At 43.8% G+C, this 9,897-nt stretch overlaps 1 protein-coding gene across 4 annotated transcripts in view; it reads right to left on the bottom strand.

The window, feature by feature from the left end:
- The window catches only part of rassf7a (Ras association domain family member 7a), a 40,997-nt gene that overhangs the window by 13,600 nt on the left and 17,500 nt on the right, over positions 1 to 9,897 (bottom strand). The gene's annotated exons all lie outside the window — the stretch shown is intronic.

The raw sequence follows: 9,897 nt of genomic DNA on the forward strand, positions 1-9,897 counted from the left end.
TGGTCTACAGCACTGGTTGTCAGTCTGTGCTGGAAAATTTTATACAACTTCAGCATTTTAAAAGTGTGTTTATGCCACACTGACGCGATGAAGCTTTTTCAATTTGAATTCCGCAGGGCCACAGGCCTGGTTCCCTGAATCAACGAATCAGGTCGCATCATAATTGCTGATTGGGGTTCAGTGGATATTTACGCTGACAAGTAGTTTCAAAGCGTAGTATTAAATGTTCAACACGGTGCTAAATGTCAGAGAGCTAGTTTCATAATCTGGGTCCACATTCAGGACACATCTGAAGACTAAGTGTGGCCCCAAACTGGCAAATTCTTAAAAGAAAGACAAACTGTTTTTTGTTTGTTTTTTTGGTCAAAGAATAATTCAAGAGGCCTTTTAGCACTAAAACAAGTTTCCAAATCTGCAAAGAGTTTCGGGAGTCGAGACGACTCCTAAGTTACTGTGACCAAATCGTAAACAGTCCTAAAAACACATTATTATGTACAATTACATATCTAGCAATGTTTATTCTTGTACACTCATTGAATGATGACTAAAACACTGATCTAGTAAAGATGCAATTAAATAGGCCCAACGTCCCATTACCTAAATGTTTGTCGCTTGAATTCTATAAATCTCTGAACTTTGAGACAATAAATGGCACTAACAAGAGGGCTCCCTCTATGAAAAAGACCCCGTGTCTTCTCCGTGTTCTTACGGCCCACATTGCTGGGACTTTGATTCCTAGACGGCCTTAAAGCGCAGACACACCTCTGTGACTGGAACCAATTTGCTTTTATGCTATGTGACAGGGTAGTAAGGATGGAAAAACAAAAGGGAGTCACAGCTGGACAATTTGGTTGCGTCTGGGAGGTCTTAACAAAACATCAAACACTGTTCAGTATGTGCAAGGCTTGCACTCGTGTTGGGTCTCTTTTCAAGTGTGTTTATCTGTTGTGGAAGCATACATTTTAGTTTGATGGTCTGTGTGTGTGTGTGTGTGTGTTTGTGTGTGTGTGCTTGCATTAGTGTGTATAATACTGTTTGTCCTCACACACAGAGGAAAGCCGGCCTGCTGCAGGCTCTCTAGACACTCTGCTTGCTAATTAGCCTGAACGGTTGCTTGGTTCCCGGCGAACGGAGCTTCGCCGAAGCTTTGGCACACCTGATGAATAATGCATTTTTATTTTCGCAGCACATTAATTTGGCAAATATTTCTCTGAGCAAACAACCAAGCGCGCGTGATCGACCAACTCTGAAAACATCCCCCCCATCCTCATGTCCCTCCTCTATTGAGATGCTAATGACTCAGCGCGGGGGAATCAGGAGCTACGGGAATAAGCTTCAGCCTGCGCAGTTTGCGTATCGAGGCATCCCTCAGCGTAGCCTGTAGCATACCGGCCTCTATAATGATTAGCTTGTTCAACTGTGAAATCTCCATGAGCCACAGCATTAGCAGCTCATTAATACAGGGGACACCTGAGTTCCCAAATCAAGGGCGTCCGTGAGCGCTGCAAAACAAGACGTTAGAGCTTGGAGGAGTGGGCTTGTGACGGGAATGTCACAAGTTATTAGACTTCACAGACTGGATCAGGCAAGTTTTACATTGCCCTCATCAATTGCTGCGGGGCTGCTGTTGACAAAGGTGCAACCCTCCAAATGACTCTAACGGCTTAAAGAATCTTCTGCAACTGACGCTGCCTCAAAGCAGTTGAAAATGAAAAGTTTTATGTAACCACTACAGCTGCTAAAATATTTGGAAGGGTTATGGAAGTGACATAAGGACAGGAGCAAAATTCTTAATGCATAAAGCTGGAGCTGGGTAATGCGTAATGGATTATAAACCGGGGGTTAAAAGCGTAGCCAAGCTTGACCAACTGAAGCAAGATGAGACACAAAGAGTCTGTGCCAGGTGCCCATCACCTGTGGCTGTCACTACCGCTTGAGACAAACTACGTAGCAGTCACCATGAATCACCAGCGAGACTGTAACCTGGCCCAACGTGCAGAACATAAAGGGGCTGCGGTAGAAGGGGTGTGCAGAGAAGGCGGGGGAGTTGATTTAGGGTCTAGTTCTGATTTTTTGAATCAGTCATCAGTCGGTTCCTTGAAAAACTAATTTCAACGCTTGGCCCCCATATTTCAAAGTCCCACTTCAGACACGACTGCATCACAGTTCAAGCAGAAATAGATGGCTCACTCATTCCCAGACTGCTGCCGCTGCTGCTGCTGCTAATCACTGGCTCAGGAAGATGGCGCTGGGATGAGTGTATAGGTGATGAGGAATCTGCCGGAGATGACTCATGATCCCTCCTTCCCACACAGCCCACCGCTAATAGCGCAAATGATAATGCCTGATTGATCATGTAGGCTGGAAGCCCAGGCAGGCGGGCAGGAAGAGCTCAGCTCCGGATGAGCGGCTTGGCGGCACTGAAGCTGAACCCGGCCGAGGACAGGAGCGTGTTCTGTTGGCGGAGCCAGCGAAAGAGGTCTCTCAGACTGCTGATGGGCACCCACGTGTAATTATATACTCTCCACCTGACTCAGCACTGGCTTCTAGGGAAGAAGGATCTCACTCTGTTCCCAGCGATGCTCACACCAGAGGACACGCATGGACATGTATATTATTTGTATTTTTATATACAGTGTAGTACACAGTATATACTGTATATGCATGCCGCATACATACTGCATGCATAAGAATGCAAACTCGCCAAAATACAAAATATAAATTTTCCAGAAGGAACGGGAGGAACTAACTAACTAACTAACTAACTAACAACGGTAAAATTACACAACTAAAAACTAAAAATATATAAAAGGGTTTCAAGAGAGTACTGGAAAGGCATGATGCCATGTTTGAAGTTAAGGGAAGGATGCCATGAAAGGTAACCCACTTATTTTTTTCAAGGATGAAATTCACACAGAATGTGACTGTAAATTGGTAGCTTTAAATTTTGCGAGAGGCTGGGCTATTTATAGCTTTTAGTTTCCATTTTTGTCGGATGGGTGGGTGCTCAGCTCTGTCTTAGTGTGCCTGTTTCTGTGTGTGTTTTGAGTGAGGGAGCGAGTTTGGAGTGTCTTGGCCTCTAGTGCCACAGGTTTGAGGCTCAGTTTATTAGTAATTTAAAGAGAGCAGTGTCAGCCTGTATTAATTATTTACCACGTTTTTTTGTGTGTTGTCTTTATGTTCTTAAATAAGAATAGAAATGCTGTTATACCCTTCGTTAAAATACAAGAACAAATGTCACGAAATTTTGGCATTATTTTCTCAACAAGAAACTCCATTTGCCTCAGGAAAAGCTTGAAATGAAGCTTAAAGCCCCAAATAAGGGTAAATGTATATTGTGACTTTCGATAACAACTGTGACTTTCCAAACAGTGAGCAGAAAGTGTCGGGGACAGTTAACAGCGGTGGCACAGAAATTTTATGGAAATATGAATTTAGTTATTTATTTTATAATATTATTTTAGCTGCACTCAGTAATGGCCAAATAAAACAAAAAATGTAATACATATTATTTTAATATAGCCCATCTGTGATACTAAATGTCACAAATTTAGGTCCATAAAAAAAAAACTTTTTTCAGCACGCCAAATGGATTTTATCAAACCTAAAAGTTATTGATTTCTGCAGACTAGAGAACAGCCCAAGCCATTTTAATTTACCAACAACCACAAATTACATTCTTGTGAACCAGAGACTTGACTTCCTCGAGTCCCAGGGATGTAAATTATAAATCCCACACAGAGCAGGTGTACATTCTTGAGCAAGGCTGAACAGAGCCGTTTGGACAAAAAAAAAAGAAAAGAAAAAAAAGGAAAGGCTTCCATAGGAAAATACTGACCTGACAGAAGAACTGATGTTTTCATAGATGAGAGCATTGCATTCCGATAAATTCCCTCCCCAGCTGTCAAGCTTTGACCATGAATGGTAGGTGTGCAGTTCATAGCTCTGATCAAAATAGTTCCATTAGCCAAAATCCAGGGTTTTTTTGGGTTCGTTTTTTTTTTTTTACAGTGAAACTCGGCACAAATTGACATGGAGTTTCGGCAAAAACCACAAGCTCTACAAATTAACCTTGTGCTGTATGGCGGACGTCAGTGTGCTATGCAAAAGCTCTGTGTGCTATGCAAATGCTCTGATCTCACACCCTCTGAGACCCTCACCCTATTTACCTTAGGAGCAGAATGACTACATGTTCCTACATAGCTGGCCCTAAGGGAACTGGGATATGGGTAAACACAACTATGGAGTGCACGAGACGGTGCCCGTGAATGTAGACATTAAGATAACCCAGTGGATCGCCATGTAAATGCTGATTTGAGGAGATCTTTTGTGTCGCCATTCAGCAAAACCAAGGCAATCATTTTTGCTTTTGTTTCACAAATGCAAAAGTGATGCCTTGTATGTGTCATGGTGTGCATGTGTAAGGCTGGGAGGGTGTTTGGAGAGCGGAGGCACTCGGTGGAATGTACGTATGTTGTGAAAGGATGATGCAAGCTCAGCTAACAAGCCCTTTCAAGTCACTTTGCCTCACTGGAATCAACAGCATTTTTGAGTAAGCCTCAATGAAAAGCACAGTATCAATCATGCCTGACATACCATGGAGCAAGAGGAGCTGGGCAATGCTGGAAGCCTGCTTAATAAAAGGATGGCTTTCCCACTCTCTCCTGGCTAATCTGTCCATGTTTTCTTTAGTTACCAATAACCAACCAACATCCACTTGGCGGACAATACAAGTGTAATATTTCTTCAGGTTGGGGAGGTCATCGAGGGCCGTCGCCTTGGTGTAAAAGAGCGAGAAAGAGCCAGACAATAATGGGACCGTGTGTCAAAGGGGGTGTTTTATGATGTCTATTTAGGCGCAGATAACATCCAATTAAGTTTGTCCAGAATATTGCACCTTATTAATAATAGATTAATTATTAAGATTAATCTATTATAATTAATATAATAGATTAATTTAGGAATACAAGAAAATATCAGAATGTATAATCAATTATGGAAATTATCTGTATTTGCAGCTTTTGATGTAATACTTCAGAAGGTGTGCAGTGAGGTGCATGTATCAGTATCAGTTGGATGTGACGTCTGTTTCGAGTGTTTGAGCTGGGATGCCTTACACAATATGTCTGATTTACAACCGGATAGATGGTGTCACACACAACTCTCTCCCCCTCTCATTACTCAGAGGAGGGAGAACCATCATGGCCATTAAATGGGAAGGGGGCCGAGTGGACTGCGCAGTTGAGAAAGCAAAAGCAAAGTGGAGCAGGGGGGGAGAGCGAAGCGGATTTATGGAGGGATTCCTACTATCCACAAAGCACCTTGCGGGAAGTGGGCTGTATAACTGTCTTCGGAGGCCTCCATCATCACAGTCATGGCCCTCGTTACTGCTCCCATGGGCTTGCACACACACGGTGAAAGAAAACAGACACAAAGCAGATATAAACAACCAGGACCAGTCACTCATTGGTACTTGCCAATAATGCGCACAAATACCAATATTGAAATTGAAAATTGAAATCAAAATTGACAATTTCGGTGGAATAGAAAGTCAGTACAACAACTGCTACATTTTCTGCAAGTAGTTTTGTCAGTACAAGTACATGGACACAGTATAAGACCCGATACTGTTATCTGTGCCTCCCTAACCCGCAATCTGCACAACAGGGTGGTTGATGTTACTACCGAGCCGCCCCTTAATCCTCCTGTCAGCAGTGAAAGAGTGAAATTAATGTTTAAAAGGAAAAAGTCAGGTTTTGTAGGAGTTGCTTTGACCAGCTCAGTACAGTCAAGCGGTAACTGCATTGTAAGTATACACGAATCTATGTAGATGTACTGCATACAAGTAGTGTAATGTATGTACAGTACTCATGCAGATGTATATATGATAACAAATCTTAGGTCTAACACTATCCCATGAAATGCTGATCATTCTAAGAACAGGACTGAGTGTGTACTATATTATGTGTGAACCTTGAGCATCGAATGAATGACCCATTTGTCAGATTTCCTATCTGGGTCTTCCACACACGTCTGAACTCATACGTCTTTCGGCTCATGTAAGAAGGTTTTTGCCTGCATGTAAATCTTCTTTTCCTGGAAGAGAAGTTTGCTTGCTGATTCCTGGAGTCTTTCATCATCGAGGTTCCATATAGTCTGTGACAAATCTAGCACCAAACCTCTCAGTAAGAGGGATAGTGCTTGTCAGAAACACCTGCCTGACATTTCTCAACTCTGCTGATTTACTACTTCCATACCCCGAAGCAGACATCTTGTCCCTCTTGTTGGCATCTTGAACGACCCCGCCTCACCTCACCCCCTTTTCCGGCCCCGTTCGGGGCCCTTTAGTTGGGACACCTTGTTATTTACTGCCCCGAGAAGTCTCTGCATGTGTGGGGAATCGTCACAGCCTGGTTGGCCGGACATAGTCCCATATATGCCCAAAGTCAAGATGTGCTTGTGTGTACATACACAGGCACAGAGTCAAGTCTAGCTCCCAGGGAATTTGCACTGGAGATGTTTGCGCAGCTACAATCACTATGGACATGGTTGCACTCAGAGCCACACATGGCTAGTCACACATAAGATTCAAAACAACACATCTGAGACCAGGGTAACTGCCAAGAAAATTCTGTCTTGGGCTATAGAACGTTCCGGTAGAATGGCCAAGGTGAAGCTGTGGGTTTGACAGTGACTGCTAAGGGGTAGTTTAACCTGATGTGGCATGGGATTACATGCCATGAGGCAACATGACAGCCCTCACTCAGGTAGGCTTTGCCACCAGTTGCGCTCACTTGCGAACACGGTCCTGGGAGGGGCCAAAATGAAGAAGAAGGATATTCTGTGAGTGGGAAGGGTTTAATCTAATCTCTGAAAGCATCAGAGTAGTGAAGAGGGATTTAGGCCAACATCTTCCATGCTGCTCAATGACCTAAACTAGAATGTTTCAACAGAAGGAAAGTACAAGTATAATGTGTTGTGAGTTGGCAACAGCCCTCACCTTCTAAGTTGTTGTTTCTTAGCTATAAATTACTAGTTAGAACCCAAATTATACAAGATACAGGTATATGCCTGTATCTTTCTACAAGATACAGGCATATTTTAGGTAGGTCTCTATTTGGCACTTAACAGTTTTCAGAGAGAAACAAACAAAAAAAAATAAGAAAATTGACATCCTGCTGAAAATGGGAGTGACAACTCGCAGTTCAGGCACAGAAAGTCAGAAAGACAGAGAAGAAGAGAGATGGGGTGCGAGGGTAAACTGACGAAGCTCATAATTAACTCTACAGATGCTCAGCTAGAGACCAGTTGAAATTCCTCGGATTCATTCCCAACCACAACACCCCACTGACACACAGACACACACACACACACACACACACACACACACACACACACACACACACACACACACACACACACACACACACACACACACACACACACACACACACACCTATTATAAGCACCTGCCCAGCTCAAACAACAGTCGTAATCTGTTTTTCCTTTATCCAGGTGAAGTCGAGGGGTGTGTCTAAGCTGGGCAGGCCGCCAGTGCTTCTCTGGTCCCCTTTGCTCAACTTACTTTAAGACATTGTGAAAGTATGCCAGAAAATGTCATAAACACTGAATTAGTAGCATCTTACAATAAGCCCAGTTTGTCATTGTTCACTCCAATCGAGCGTGTTTGTTGCAATCGAGCTGTCATTAAGAAGACAAGCCGGTTAACGTTGGAAATTAAAGAGCAGTACGAACGAGAAGATGAAAGAGCCATGTGAGGGGTGTGCTGATCCGATGGGGAAGGCGTACGGGATCAATCTTTAATCACCGCCGCGTGCTCTCATCGCTAATGGATCTGACACGAGCATGGCACGGCACAACCTCATGTCACACTCGCTGGTTGAGGCCGAACTCTCGGAGAGGCTGGGACAGAGAGCAAGAGAAAGATAGCACAGAGTGCAAAACACTATTTAAATTACTTTCCCTAAAGGAAAAACAAATACAGTTTTGCACACACACACAGACACACACACACACACACACACCTGCTCTCATAACCTTTAATACTACCTCTGCCCCAGAGTGTGTGTGGAAGGTAGGCAATGCACATGACAAATAAGGTAAAAAATAAATGTCACTTCACAGTATGACATTGAAATTTCTTGCTTGGAATCCCAAGAGATAGCGGGCTGTGCACAGTTGGACGAGCCTCAATGCAAGGTAATCGACAGGCAACCTGCCAGTCGGTCTTGCCCGTCTGTCTGTCTGTCTGTCTGTGGCGCTCCGACACGGGTACTGAGTCCATCTGTGTATTCGAGCGGTGAAAAGAACGGTAAAAATAACACTGCTGAGAAAAACACACGCCGACTCTCAGAGGACACTCTGCTTGCTTCATTTTAAACAGCCTCATTTGCGTAATGGAAAGAGGACATATCAAGGCAGCAGGCGCTGAGAGAAAGAGAGAGAGAGACGACAAAGAAGAACAGCAGAGAAAAGGGGACAAAACCAATAAGACATTTCTCTGCTCAGTTGTTACTGTATGTTATGGGGTGGCCGTCTAAGTTTTAGCTTAGGGTAAGCTCCCATGGTGTCACCATTTAGGTTTTTCTTCCCTACTTTGCTCTTTTGCGCAGCCTCCGCAGTTCTCCCTTTTATAATTTCATTGCGACATACATGCATGTGACAAACCAAGTTCTTGAGTCTAAAAATGCACAAAATCAAGTTGCGGTCAACTGAGAGAAGCTGTTCTGACCGTGGTAAAACTCAATATTTCTCTCGCTTGTGTAGAAATCACCGGCAGGGCGATTAATGTGAAGGACACTGGTACTAAATGGAAATAAGTGCACACACACACACACACACACACACACACACACACACACACACACACACACACACACACACACACACACACACACACACACACACACACACACACACACACACGCACACACCTGAAAAGGTGAGTGAAGGTCTCGCTGAAGCCACGATGAATGCAAGACTCGGTCCCATCCACGTTTCCCGGTGTTCTCTGCACCGCAACCATCCATTACGCTGACACTATCTCCGTGGAACCAAGTTTAGTGTGTAAGGCGGACAAACACAGATAATGCATACGTACACCATACACACAAGAGATACCACACGAGCTATGGTTGTTTACTTCTCCAGTCGACCAGGAACTTAAAAAGAAAGGTAGGAAAGAAAAAGAAAATCACCTCTCTGAGGGGCTTTTTAATCAATGGCTGTGATTGGCTAATGAGCGGAGCCTGCTAATGAGCTCTGAGGCTCCCTATCTGACAGGCAGCAGGCTGGGAACTGCTTAGCGGGGCTGCTGGCCGTGCATAATGATGAGTCAATGTTTAAACAACGCTCACGTGGTTAAGTGCAGAAGCCACATACCCTGTCAGACTGAGATGTGTAGCACGTCAACAGCGAAATGCAGCGGAGGCAAAAAAAAAAAAAAAAAGCAATGAGTCGAACTGAACTCTGCCCGTGGCCTCCCTGAATTAATCTTTAATCCTCCAGTGGTAAAAGGAGCTGTGCGTGTGAAATAACGCTCGAGGAGGAAGAGATCGCCGGGGCTGGTCTTTCCACATAGTTTATGTACATTGTACATGTACAGTATATGGAGAAGGGAACACACACACACATATATATATATATATATATATACATATACACATTTGAAGTCTGAACTCTCAAGATGCTCTTTGTGTATCCTACACAAAAAAAGGAATTACACAAACGGATAACTACCACCCACTGTGACACAGGAGTGCTTCATGGAGGCAACAGGTTCATTTAAAGACATAGCAGCACACCAAACACTCAAAGCACTAAAAGTAAATGCACATAGACTTTCTTTTTGCCTCATTCGAATCTTCCTCACAGCAA

Source organism: Zeus faber (genome assembly GCF_960531495.2).
Source record: "Zeus faber genome assembly, chromosome: 6".
NCBI classification, from domain to species: Eukaryota; Metazoa; Chordata; class Actinopteri; order Zeiformes; family Zeidae; genus Zeus; species Zeus faber.